This window comes from Lissotriton helveticus, chromosome 4_1 (assembly GCF_964261635.1).
Source record: "Lissotriton helveticus chromosome 4_1, aLisHel1.1, whole genome shotgun sequence".
NCBI classification, from domain to species: Eukaryota; Metazoa; Chordata; class Amphibia; order Caudata; family Salamandridae; genus Lissotriton; species Lissotriton helveticus.
The window spans coordinates 414421603-414436245 of record NC_136063.1 but is presented as its reverse complement, the minus strand read 5'-3'; positions in this window follow the sequence as shown (position 1 = coordinate 414436245).

The following is a 14643-nucleotide window of genomic DNA, read 5'->3' as shown; positions in this document are numbered from 1 at the left end:
GTCCATCACCTGTTGTTTTGCATTTGTCACCCCGAGTGGGACGGGTATGCTCAGACGTGAGTCCCGTGCTCTCCATGCCACTGGAATCAAGCTATCCAGGCTGAAGAGGGCTGAAAGCCCGAAACCGGTTCTTGGATGCTTGTTTCCAGTCCAGGGAGGACCTGGCTTAGCAGTTCGGGCTGGACTGTTCCCATGGGGCACAGGGTCAAGACTGATTTGCATATAGCTGGGTTCAAACTGGAAAGGCATGGTGAGCAAAAAAACAATGGATTTAGGCCCAGATCTCTGTACTGGGGTGAATGTATGACATTGTCCTGCATTCTGTCCATCACCTGTTGTTTTGCATTTGTCACCCCGAGTGGGACGGGTATGCTCAGACGTGAGTCCCGTGCTCTCCATGCCACTGGAATCAAGCTATCCAGGCTGAAGAGGGCTGAAAGCCCGAAACCGGTTCTTGGATGCTTGTTTCCACTCCAGGGAGGACCTGGCTTAGCAGTTCGGGCTGGACTGTTCCCATGGGGCACAGGGTCAAGACTGATTTGCATATAGCTGGGTTCAAACTGGAAAGGCATGGTGAGCAAAAAAACGATGGATTTAGGCCCAGATCTCTGTACTGGGGTGAATGTATGACATTGTTCTGCATTCTGTCCATCACCTGTTGTTTTGCATTTGTCACCCCGAGTGGGACGGGTATGCTCAGACGTGAGTCCCGTGCTCTCCATGCCACTGGAATCAAGCTATCCAGGCTGAAGAGGGCTGAAAGCCCGAAACCGGTCCTTGGTTGCTTGTTTCCAGTCCAGGGAGGACCTGGCTTAGCAGTTCGGGCTGGACTGTTCCCATGGGGCACAGAGTCAAGACTGATTTGCATATAGCTGGGTTCAAACTGGAAAGGCATGGTGAGCAAAAAAACGATGGATTTAGGCCCAGATCTCTGTACTGGGGTGAATGTATGACATTGTTCTGCATTCTGTCCATCACCTGTTGTTTTGCATTTGTCACCCCGAGTGGGACGGGTATGCTCAGACGTGAGTCCCGTGCTCTCCATGCCACTGAAATCAAGCTATCCAGGCTGAAGATGGCTGAAAGCCCGAAACCGGTCCTTGGATGCTTGTTTCCAGTCCAGGGAGGACCTGGCTTAGCAGTTCGGGCTGGACTGGTCCCATGGGGCACAGGGTCAAGACTGATTTGCATATAGCTGGGTTCAAACTGGAAAGGCATGGTGAGCAAAAAAACGATGGATTTAGGCCCAGATCTCTGTACTGGGGTGAATGTATGACATTGTTCTGCATTCTGTCCATCACCTGTTGTTTTGCATTTGTCACCCCGAGTGGGACGGGTATGCTCAGACGTGAGTCCCGTGCTCTCCATGCCACTGGAATCAAGCTATCCAGGCTGAAGAGGGCTGAAAGCCCGAAACCGGTCCTTGGATGCTTGTTTCCAGTCCAGGGAGGACCTGGCTTAGCAGTTCGGGCTGGACTGTTCCCATGGGGCACAGGGTCAAGACTGATTTGCATATAGCTGGGTTCAAACTGGAAAGGCATGGTGAGCAAAAAAACGATGGATTTAGGCCCAGATCTCTGTACTGGGGTGAATGTATGACATTGTTCTGCATTCTGTCCATCACCTGTTGTTTTGCATTTGTCACCCCGAGTGGGACGGGTATGCTCAGACGTGAGTCCCGTGCTCTCCATGCCACTGGAATCAAGCTATCCAGGCTGAAGAGGGCTGAAAGCCCGAAACCGGTCCTTGGATGCTTGTTTCCAGCCCAGGGAGGACCTGGCTTAGCAGTTTGGGCTGGACTGTTCCCATGGGGCACAGGGTCAAGACTGATTTGCATATAGCTGGGTTCAAACTGGAAAGGCATGGTGAGCAAAAAAACGATGGATTTAGGCCCAGATCTCTGTACTGGGGTGAATGTATGACATTGTTCTGCATTCTGTCCATCACCTGTTGTTTTGCATTTGTCATCCCGAGTGGGAGGGGTATGCTCAGACGTGAGTCCCGTGCTCTCCATGCCACTGGAATCAAGCTATCCAGGCTGAAGAGGGCTGAAAGCCCGAAACCGGTCCTTGGATGCTTGTTTCCAGTCCAGGGAGGACCTGGCTTACCAGTTCGGGCTGGACTGTTCCCATGGGGCACAGGGTCAAGACTGATTTGCATATAGCTGGGTTCAAACTGGAAAGGCATGGTGAGCAAAAAAACGATGGATTTAGGCCCAGATCTCTGTACTGGGGTGAATGTATGACATTGTTCTGCATTCTGTCCATCACCTGTTGTTTTGCATTTGTCACCCCGAGTGGGACGGGTATGCTCAGACGTGAGTCCCGTGCTCTCCATGCCATTGGAATCAAGCTATCCAGGCTGAAGAGGGCTGAAAGCCCGAAACCGGTCCTTGGATGCTTGTTTCCAGTCCAGGGAGGACCTGGCTTAGCAGTTCGGGCTGGACTGTTCCCATGGGGCACAGGGTCAAGACTGATTTGCATATAGCTGGGTTCAAACTGGAAAGGCATGGTGAGCAAAAAAACGATGGATTTAGGCCCAGATCTCTGTACTGGGGTGAATGTATGACATTGTTCTGCATTCTGTCCATCACCTGGTGTTTTGCATTTGTCACCCCGAGTGGGACGGGTATGCTCAGACGTGAGTCCCGTGCTCTCCATGCCACTGGAATCAAGCTATCCAGGCTGAAGAGGGCTGAAAGCCCGAAACCGGTCCTTGGATGCTTGTTTCTAGTCCAGGGAGGACCTGGCTTAGCAGTTCTGGCTGGACTGTTCCCATGGGGCACAGGGTCAAGACTGATTTGCATAAAGCTGGGTTCAAACTGGAAAGGCATGGTGAGCAAAAAAACGATGGATTTAGGCCCAGATCTCTGTACTGGGGTGAATGTATGACATTGTTCTGCATTCTGTCCATCACCTGTTGTTTTGCATTTGGTTATTTTCAACAACAATATGCTTTTAAATTAACTTAACACTTGCCTGGCAGACATTGTAAGTGGCAGCATCGCCTGTAACTATAACACTTCATAAAGTCTGTGTGCCACCGGGTAGATTGTGCTACCTTTTAGCTTCAATTATGTAAAATAAACTGAATTCACCGGCAGCATAATAATAGTACATTATTCTTTTATATGGTTATACTACAGTGCTGTTGCAGTTTCTAAACACTGGGAATAACAGATCTTGCTTTAGGGAAAAGTACTTTTTGGGTTGCATGATATGCTCATAAAACGTCACTGTGTGATTAATAAAGGCCAGAGTCATGGTTTCCTTTTGACGGGGACGATCTCCGAATAAACATTTAGTCATCGCATCAGAAGTGTTCTCAGTAATCGAGGCGAGACCTATTGGATGTGTTTATGCTTGTTTCTTTAAGATAATGAAATAGGCTGCCTTCCTGCCAGTATAATGTTATATTCCTTCAGCACCACCCCCTATTAGCCACAGAAGACTTCTTTGTTGCAATTAAATGTAGGTGCTTGGTACACTCTGGATCCTGCAATGGAGGGATAAGATTCTGTACGTCTTGTTGTCTTTGCCCACCCCCACTCTCCAGTTTTCAAAAAGGTATGAGATTTTTGGGGGGAGATATTCTACCTTTATGATCACAGACTGCTACATTTCTGGGAAGAAGAGATAATTTAATCTTGAAATGAAGGTGAATGGAGCAATAGTAGTAGTAGAAAGCTTTATAAGATTTTAGAACAGGATAAAATCATAAAAGCAACAATCATAATATACATTTTCATATACAGTCATAAATGTACAAATAAAAATAGTATTAAACATTATATTTATATATGCACATTATAAAGCCTTTCATCACTACACATAAATCATATAAAAAGTTTGGATTCCGTCTACTAATTATATGAAATCAGACATGACAACCCAGAGTGGTTCATTTTTCAGTCACTGTAAATCTCCATGTGTCGATCGGATTTTCAAACAGGTCTTAAGAAACATGGCTATACATTTGGCATTTGATACTGTATCTAAATATTGTAAGGCCATAAAAGCAGGGCGGCATCTTCTCAGTCCCAGGGATAACAGGATTGGAATGATCCAGCGTTTGCGTGGTACATCGTACAATTTACAGAACAGCAATACGTGAATATTGGACTGTTCTGAGGTACCATCGCAAGGACACCGGATGATAGAAGTTGACCAATCCTGTCTCCATGGGAATGTAACCAAACGGAAAAACAAATTAAGCCTGAACCGAGTTAGCAAATATTTTTCATAGCTGGTCAAACAAAAGGTAAGATACGGCTGGATGCCCAAAGTACATTAGATAGTTAAAATATGGCGATTGGTAACTTTACTGATTTCTTGAGCCATACGTAGTTCTCCCAAGTGAGATAGACAAAGCGATCTCAGGGCCTTTCTTGTGACAGTGGTTAAGATTGCAGGTTCTTCAAAATATTTGGAAAGACCCAGATCATTGAAGAAATTATGTACATAGGACAGCCACGGAACATCTAGCCAGTTGTCTAAGACCAAGCAATCTGCAATTAGTGCACGGGTTAAGCTACACTGTTCCGTTGACCAGATGCGATGCCACAATAATATTGGCTGGATTTTTATGTAATCAGCAATGTAATCCATGCCCAATTCAATATGGCAAGCGAACGTTGGAGAATACTGTGGAACGGCCAGAAGATAGCAAATGAAATTATTCTCTGCCCTCTGCAAGGTGACCACAGGTGCATAGCCCCACACCCCAGCACCATATACAGCTACGCTATGGCACTTAGCGTAGTATATTTGCATAAGTTCTTTTGGGGGAGGCTTCCCTATTTTACGAGCAAAAGCAATCAGGGCAGAAGTAGCTCTTAAAAATAAAAGATGTCTACTATCAATGGCCGATTTCCAGGAGGAGATATTATCAAATAATATACCTAAATAGGGATATGTCCTAGTGCAATCCAACCTAGCTTGTTCAATACATATGGTTTTTTTCTTAGATGTCTTTTTGCCTAAGTGCATAACTAGTGTTTTTTTAATATTGACCATTAGATCCAATGAGGCCATGAATTTACAGTATGAGTTTAGCTGGATCTGAAGTTGTACTGGGGTTCCCGCCAAAATTACTGTGTAGTCCGCGTAAAGTAACGCGGGAATTGGACGACGGGCAATTGTTGGCAGGTCCTGACTCCCCTCTAACATGGCCTTCTCAAGGCCATTTGTATACAAATTAAATAGAAAGGGAGCCAGGACACACCCTTGTCTGACTCCCTTAGTTACTGCGAAAGGATGAGTGAGCTCCCCATTCACCCCGAATCTCACCCTTGCCGATGCTCCCGAGTACAGCTCTCGTAAAAAGGATATTATTGGAGGGTCTACTCCCATTTCAGTTAGGATTGACCACAGTCTAGAGTGTGAGACGCAGTCAAAGGCTGCGGTCAAATCCACATAAACCAGGTGAAGATTGCCTTTCTTCGCCTGGACATACTTCCCAATTAGAAGGGAGAGATTCAGAGCCTGCTCCACGGTACCCAAACCCTCCCCGAAACCATATTGCAGATCTGTCATGATGTTATTATCCTCGGACCAGACCCGCAATCTCTCCAGGATCAAGCGACCTGCAACTTTACCAAGAGAATCCAGGAGGGAAATGGGCCTGTAGCATGCTGGATTGTTACGATCTCCCTTCTTAAAAATGGGGAGCAGAATAGATGTTGACCAGGTTTTTACGAGACCACCTCTTAATGCCGCTTTAATTACTCTGGTTAGTACTGGCGACCAAAGCTCCTGGGTATGCGTATAAATATCCAACGGAACGCCGTCCGGCCCGGGAGCTTTGCCAGACTTTGAAGAAGACAAAGCATTAATTACTTCCTCGTGGCTAAAAGATAATTCAAGTGGATAAGGGGATATATATGGGCTTTCATTGTAGTGAACAACATCAGCTAGAAATATCCTTGAGAAGTGGGAAACCCAACCCTCTGCGGTGATCGCTACTTCCACACTAGGACCAATGTTCACATCTTTCAAGAAGGGTGAATTAACCACTTTCCAGAACATTAAGCTGTCCTTCCTTTTACAACTCTCATGGAGCTTCTCCCAGAGATCTTTTTTCCTGTCTTTTTTACAGTCTTTTTGCGCCTTATTGTAGAGTTTTCTCAGCCTCCTAACTTCTGGCTGATCCCTCTCAGGTTTATGTAAGGCTGTTTTTAAAGCTGATAGGGCTTAACGACTTTCAGAATTAAACCATCCTTTTTCCTGTTGGCCATTCTGCTTTTGTTTGCGAAGGAGCTCCTTACTAATCACTTTGGTAATGTTAATAAAATTATTCAATATTTCGTCTATAGTGGAGAGAGGGTTTAAACATATTTCTAACATGGAAAAAGATTTAGTGATGACATTTTGTGTGAAAACATCTGGGTCAACTTTAGCCCATTTGACCGAGTACCCGTTAGTTTTATCCAAATTCAGGGCTCTTTGATTCAACAGGCCCAAATTATCAATTGGATAACATCCGGACGGCACTATAATAGTCACACTATTTGGGAAATGATCGCTGCTAGCGTCATCTCCAGTACAAAAAGTTAGCAAGTCATCCCTCATGTGACTAGAATCAAAATAAAATCAATTAAAGTGCTACAACCCCTGCCGTGAAAAGTAGGGGAAAAATCGATTGGGGGGTCAACTAACTCATTTGCGAACCCCAATCCTAACGTAAAAAACTTTTCATTTAAAATGTTCCCGACACTTGAGTGAGCGAAGTAGGTTAGAGGACTCCCACCCTCGTCCACGATACCACAATTTGAGTTTGAATAGTCGTTACATAAAGGAATATTGTAATCACCGCCCCAAATTAATTTAAAAGGAAGAGAGGGACAACATTTCCGATGTTCCTCTAGAACGGAGGTTATCTTATTAACAACTTTCACAAATTCCAAAGGTAACATATTGTTATAAAAATTTACCAGAAAGTATGTATGCCCTTGATTCACTGAGAATTTAATTATTTGATAATTCTCTTCAGTTGCTATTTCAACAATTTTCTTAAGTGGAAGGGTATTGGATATATATACTGATAATCCTCCCTTGGTTCTACCAAAAAGAGAAGGACGAGCACTTGAAAAATACAATCTATAGCCCTGGAGTTGCATTTCAGTTACAGACCATGTTTCCTGGCAACATACTATAGTGTGACTTCTAATTATTTCTAACCAATTAGGTTGCTCAATTTTTGTCCGCAAGCCTGCGATATTCCAGAATAGGATAGAAAGAATCAGACTACTCGACTGTGGAGCCTTAGGAGGAAATTGTCGCTGTTTAATTTGAGTTTGGGTATCCGCGGTTTGCCCCTGAGGCAACGGAAAGACATTTTGTAATAAGTTACGGGGCTCTCCAGTCGAGACACAATGTCATTGATCTTATTTGAGGGGTCTGTAATACATGAAGTGCTACCACAGAGAATCCTTTCCGCAATTTGCCCCTGAAATGGCAGAGGGGGGATCCTGTAATTGATTACAGTGCCCAATGATCGTGGCACAATTGACCAGGGCCTTATTTGGGGAGTCGGTAGTATCAGAAAAGACGCCACAATAATCCTCAATTGTAGTATCCTTTACAGCCATAGTCGGCCTATCTAAGGGAGACAAGTTAGAATTATCTAGAGAAATTGAGGTGATGGTTAGTCATTCGATGTCATCTAGGCCTGACAGAATGTTAAAACGATTCTGTGTAGGAATCGTAAGTGATCTTGTTATCAGTGGATAATTATAACTCCCTTCCCATGTATGAGAATCATTCCATGGTAAGGAATAGTAATCACATGGGGTCTTAGCAGGGTCGGTCTGATATTGAAAAGTAGGTCTAGAATGATTAGCCTGATATAAATGTAAAGTCCTAAAGGAGGCGCCCTGCTGTTGAGGTACAAATCTAGAGTGGTCACCTCGTTTATCAAATTGTGGCCTGGTGCGAGGAATTTCTTCATGGAATAGTGGTCTAATATCATCTACCTGGTATTTGACCGATGACTTAGGATTAATGGGAAGTACCGTATTTTTGGGATAAAAGTAAGTAAGGTCTCGGGCTGTAATTTCGTTGTTACCATTAGGAGGAAACCAGTCTAAAATATAGCTAACTGCCCTGGTATCTCTAAAATGTATTATAATAATGTCCCCCGTAATGTTCTTTATGCTAGGACCTAACCAAGGAAGACGCCTCACATGTAGAATTTCGCCATTTACATATGGAGGTAGTGGTCGATTTTTCCTTAGCCAAAATATGACCTTATTCTTCAGCTGGTTATGGTTTTCGTTTCTGTTGTTTTTACCATCTATACCTTCCTCCAGGGTCGGGACTCCAGTGAGCACCACCACTAGCGGAACTGCTTCCGGAGGCAGTTCTACATTAAGCCTCTTAGGGGTGGTTTACCTCACTACAGCCTCATGACCGGTAATTTTATCAAAGTTTCCTGGCGAATTTGGTCTTCCTTTTTCCTCGCCCATTCTAACACTATTTTTTTCTTTTGACCGTGATGTTTTGGGGGGCATTAATTTCGGGGTTTCTAGGGTAGGTAGGTTTACAGATTTGGTAACTAATGGATCAATAGCATTAGGGGGCACCTCCATCATTGTAGGTACTACGAGGGGTACTTCAGAGCCCCTCATTCCTCCTTTGATGTCATTTATTACCTGTTCCAAATTTCCCAATTGTTGGCCTATTTTTTGTAATCTCTCTACCAAAGGTAATATAAGAGACCTAATTAATTTTTCAATATTTCCCATTAAGTTATCACCTAATTGATCAAGTAATGGAAGGGGTAGTTCAGTAGGTGGGTAAACAACCTTTACAACGCAACGTTTATATCGCAGAGCCTTTACTACGCAACCAGTACAACGCAAACTATTACAACGCATTGCTCTGGGGGGCGCTCTAGGATAGGGAATAGGTTAATTTACTATCCAATAACCTTCCCTAGTGTCCACGGGGACTGGAGTTGGAATAGTAAATTAAACTATTCACTATCCAGCACCCCAAAGCACTATGCGTTGTAATGGACTGCTTTGTAATACTTGTGTTGTAAAGGCATGCGATGTAAAAGCATGCGTTGTAATGTCATACATCCCAGTAGGTGATACAAGCGGTACAGGTGCAAGTGATGTAAGACTCTTAGATTTAGCACAATCGGTGTGATTTGTTTTGTTGATTTGGGATCTATTACCCCCTTTTTTCCTTTTTTTGGGGGGAGGGCCTTGCGGTCGTGGGTTTTTTAAAACGTTTATGCAACTATTAGCAGAGTCAGCCACAAGTGGTGGTGAAACTGTCAAAACCCCAGCCGATTGTGTCGTGATTCCGGGCGAAAAAGAAAGATTTATAAGCAGGTCATTATTTATGTCCAAAGGTGGGGTAATATTTTGGAGGGGTAATGGGATGCTATTACTGAGTAGAGCTTCGATCCCCTCGCTCTCACAGTCGATAGTAGGAAGTGGGGACAAGACTCGCTGTAGTGGGCCCAGAGAAGACCGTTTATTCTTTATTAGCTCAACAGAGCGACGTCTTTCGGCCCGACGTTCAGCTAGGGTATCGTTTCTCTCCGTTCCTATTGAAGCCTTTTTAAAATAATTATCCAATGTTCCCTGTTTTTCTCCTCCACCCACCAGACATGAGTCAATACGAACCGGAGAGGTCATTGTGGCAACTTAATACAATAGATGCCCGAACATAAGTACAGTCACAAGTTTGTATTCGCAGTAATATTTATGGGCACTCAATTAATAATGGCCAAGTATCATAAATTAACATCAAACAACATGAATATGACCAACTACGGGAATACAAAAAGGGGCCTTAATAGGCAGTCATACCGCAACGTAACACATCATGGCTAAAAAAGGGGGGGACCGGTCCGGGCTCTTCCGGCCTCAGAGGGCCCGCCCTTTGCCCGGGCTTAGCCCCGGGCTGCGGCCCGCGCGCGTCCCGCGAGCGCAGGTCCCAATTATCCTAAAAAGGGGGAGGAGGTGGGGGCGGGAAGAGGACCAGCTGTGGCAGGTTAAAGTCCGCACTGCCCGCTGGTCCTCGAAGTCCCGCGGGGTCCGAAGAGAGTCTTGATTCACTTCCCTCAGTCCAATGTCTCAACACACGAGCGGCGCCCGCGGAGCGGGGGCCGCGAAAAGTGGGCTTAGCGTCCAGGAAACAATAATGCACACAGGGATAGTTAAAAGGATCAGCTCCCACTCGCAGCACAGGAATCCAACGAGATTCAAAGCAACTCGCTCCTTTAGGCAGACCGGGAGGTGGGGGCGGGAAGAGGACCAGCTGTGGCAGGTTAAAGTCCGCACTGCCCGCTGGTCCTCGCAGTCCCGCGGGGTCCAATGAGAGTCTTGATTTACTTCCCTCAGTCCAATGAGTCAACACACGAGCGGCGCCCGCGGAGCGGGGGCGGCGAGAAGTGGGCTTAGCGTCCAGAAAACAATAATGCACGCAGGGATAGTTAAAAGGATCAGCTCCCACTCGCAGCACAGGAATCCAACGAGATTCAAAGCAACTCGCTCCTTTAGGCAGACCGGGAGGTGGGGGCGGGAAGAGGACCAGCTGTGGCAGGTTAAAGTCCGCACTGCCCGCTGGTCCGCGCAGTCCCGCGGGGTCCGAAGAGAGTCTTGATTCACTTCCCTCAGTCCAATGTCTCAACACACGAGCGGCGCCCGCAGAGCGGGGGCCGCGAGAAGTGGGCTTAGCGTCCAGGAAACAATAATGCACACAGGGATAGTTAAAAGGATAAGCTCCCACTCGCAGCACAGGTGAATGGAGCAATATAAGACAAATCCACCCTTTCTCTCAAGTGCATCTCTCTCCAGGTATCATTGAAGCCCCATGGTCTCCACCCAGGCATCTAGTCTTGAGGTGCGTCCTGGTTCCATCTCCACCTTTGTAAAGCGGTGGACGCTGGAGCGCATCACATCATTAACGTCACATCTGATCCTCCAGGCCTTCAGCTGCCTCCGTAAGAGGGGCCAAATCTCATAGGCGAGCTGAGTGGAGATGGTGGCTGTCATTGTATGTCAAACAAATGTATAAAAGCACAACCACCGATGCAGACTAATGCATGAGGTGGACGGGGAGGTCCAAGGGTGCAGCATGCCCGTCCATCTGAGAACTGTAAACGTATAAAATACATATAGCCCAGCCATTGAGTTATTCAGCATCTCCCGCCTAGGACACGCTCTTGTTTGAGTATCAAATCTCCATGGTGTATGCTGCTTGTTAAATAGATATTTGGTTGGAAGTTCCGCAACAAAGACTAAATGTATTTTTGCATAAACTATAGCAATTGTGTTGCCACAATATATTTTATATGGGAATTTGTATAATTCATTGTAAGGGACACAATATTATTTTCTTACCAACTAACTGTACCTGAAGAAAGTGATTAAAGCATAACTGAAGAACAAAGCGGAAGAGATGGGACCACTGTTTTCACAGTGAGGTAGAATGTACTGGTAAGAAAATCTAAGTGTACTTGCCCCGCATAAGAATAATCTACTTTTCCACTACAAGAAACCAGTATTACACATACTGATCAAAAGTTGACTTGATGGTTCTGCATGGACTTTTAACATAAAACTATTAAGTGACGAATATTGTTGTGCTATGTATCATAAAAACCCTTATTCAGAACAAATAACCAAGCATTTAGAAAATAATCTTATTCTGATTTAGTGGAGGGAAAGGAGCTTCTTGGCACTCATGCTCAATGCATCCCTCGGTATACACAAGTGACAAACATGAATTGTGTCAGGCACATACCCCGCAATATCAAAAGATCTGTGTGATGAAACCTACAACATTTGTTATGTCTTCCAGTGCAGTTGTCTTTATTACACTAAGTCCTACTCTCCCTAGTCAGCGTCTGTCACATTGTGGGTGGCACATCCTTTCTTTTGTAACTCCTCCCTATAATCCTAAATAATAACCCAGCAGTGCATGATGAAAAGATGACCCAAACACCAGGCCAGTAGGGAGTATGTAGACAGGGGGTGAGGAAGAGTAGGACTATTGAAGATCACCTAATATAATTACGCCATTAGCGCCTGGTACGTCTTCTTCGTTATAGTTCCAAACTTGGAGGACTTGGAAAGCAGAAGGCTTTTCCATCATATACAGCCCAAACATTGTTGTCACTCTATTTCTGAACCAATGACCAGTGCCCTACCCATGGGGTGCAGTAGGTGCCCACCTGTGTGTAGAGGCCCCTCCATGTTTCAGCCCTCTTGAGATGTCCATGGTAGTGGTAAGGCTTGCATGCTTTCTCGCTCAGAAGCAGTGAAAATCATCAGCCGAGCAGCTGACGTTCCTTGATTTCATCAGACAAGTAGCTCCAGGAACAAAAATAAACAAAAAAAGTACAAGGTTTTACATATCTTTAGAAATATAAAACATAGCGTATTGAAAGGGACACCACACCTCCTTCCTGTCAAACAAACAAAAAACAGATGTTCAAACTACAGAAATCAATCAAATATATTATCATGAAACTTGCTCGGCATCCTTGACATGTGGCATCTTTCAATCTTTACTAGGCTGTATTCAATGCAAAGATAAGCGAAATCACTAGAAACAAGAACACCATTCCCAGCTGTGATCTTCTTCTGTGGAACACCTTGACCACTGGACACCAAGACTGAATACTAGTATTAGCATATTCAGCCATGGCGTCATCACATACTGAGATTTCATTCTTTGAAGCATTTTCCCATTAATCCTGACCCGCCAATAGCCGCCTTTATGAAGGACACATGCCCATATTACCTTTAGATCTTAATTCATCAAACTCTGTGTCCATCCAGTCACAACGTGAGTTGGCAGAATTGGGACACACCAGTGCTTAATTTGAGCCAATGGTTCCAGGTGCTGGGCACAGACACTTTCTTATCAATCAATCAATCAATCAATCAATCAGAGTACTTGTAAAGCGCACTCCTTACCCGTGAGGGTCTCAAGGCGCTGAGGGGAGGGGGTGCCGCTACTGCTCGAAGAGCCAGGTCTTGAGGAGTTTTCTGAAGGCGAGTAGGTATTGGGTCTGCCGTAGGTGAGTAGGGAGGGTGTTCCAGGTCTTGGCGGCAAGGTAGGCGAAGGATCTGCCGCCGGAGGTTGTTCGTTGGATGCGGGGAACAGCGGCGAGGGCGAGGCTGGCAGAGCGGAGCTGGGGAGGGGATGCAGAAGCGGAGTCTGCTGTTCAGGTAGGCTGGTCCGGCGTTGTGGTGTGCTTTGTGTGCGTGGGTGAGGAGCTTAAAGGTGATCCTCTTGTCGACGGGGAGCCAGTGTAGGTCTCTCAGGTGGGGGATGATGTGGCTGCGGCGGGGGACGTTGACGATCAGTCGGGCGGAGGCGTTTTGGATGCGTTGTAGTTGTCGTAGGTGTTTGGCTGGGATTCCTGCGTTGCCGTAGTCCAGTCTGCTGCTGACGAGGGCCTGTGTCACCTATCTTCTTGTTTCGGTCGGGATCCACTTGTAGATCCTGCGGAACATGTGGAGGGTGTTGTAGCAAGAGGAGGAGACGGCGTTGACCTGTTTAGACTTCGAGAGGGAGGAGTCGAGGATGAATTCTAGGTTGCGTGCATGGTCGGTGGATGTCGGTGCTGTTTCCAGTGTGGTCGGCCACCAGGAGTCGTCCCAGGCGGGGGTGGGTCCGAGGATGAGTACCTCCGTCAGGGCCGGACTGGGAACCAAAACCGGCCCTGGCAAAGTGCTCGGCCGGCCGCTTTGCCAGGGCCGCTTTTCGGCCGATTTTGTTACAGGGCCGATTTTGCAGCTATGCTGCAAAAACGGCTCTGTAACAAAAACGGCCCCCAGGGCCCAAAACCGGCCCCCACCCTTGCGGCCGACCGGGGGATTGCCCGGTGCCCGCAACGGCCAGTCCGGGCCTGACCTCCATCTTGTCAGAGTTCAGCTTCAGACGGCTGTTCCTCATCCAGTCGGCGACGGCCTTCATTCCCTCATGGAGGTTGGTTTTGGCGGTGTGCGGGTCCTTGTTGAGGGAGAGGATGAGCTGTGTGTCGTCAGCGTAGGAGATGATATTGAGGTCATGTTGGCAGGCCACTTGTGCGAGGGGGGCCATGTAGACGTTGAACAGCGTCGGGCTGAGGGATGAGCCCTGGGGGACGCCACAGATGATGTCGGTGGCCTCGGATTGGAAGGGCGGGAGGCGGACGCTCTGGGTTCTGCCGGAGAGGAAGGATGTGGTCCAGTCAAGGGCCTTCTCTTGGATTCCGGCTTCTAGGAGGCGTGTCATTAGAGTGCGATGCATACCATGTCGAAGGCGGCTGACAAGTCCAGGGGGATGAGGTCTGATGTTTCGCCATTGTCTAGTTGGCGCCTGATGTCGTCTGTGGCGGCGATGAGGGCTGTCTCGGTGCTGTGGTTTCGTCTGAACCCGGACTGGGACGGGTCCAAGATGTTGTTGTCTTCCAGGTGGCGGGCCAGTTGCATGTTGACAATTTTCTCGATGACCTTCGCCGGGAACGGGAGCAGGGAGATGGGCCGGAAGTTCTTGAGGTCCTTGGGTTCCGCCTTGGGCTTCTTGAGGAGGGCGTCGATTTCGGCGTGTTTCCAGCTTTCCGGGAATGTCGCTGTTTCAAAGGAGATGTTGATGACCTTCCGTAGTTGGGGTGCGATGGCAGCGTCTGCTT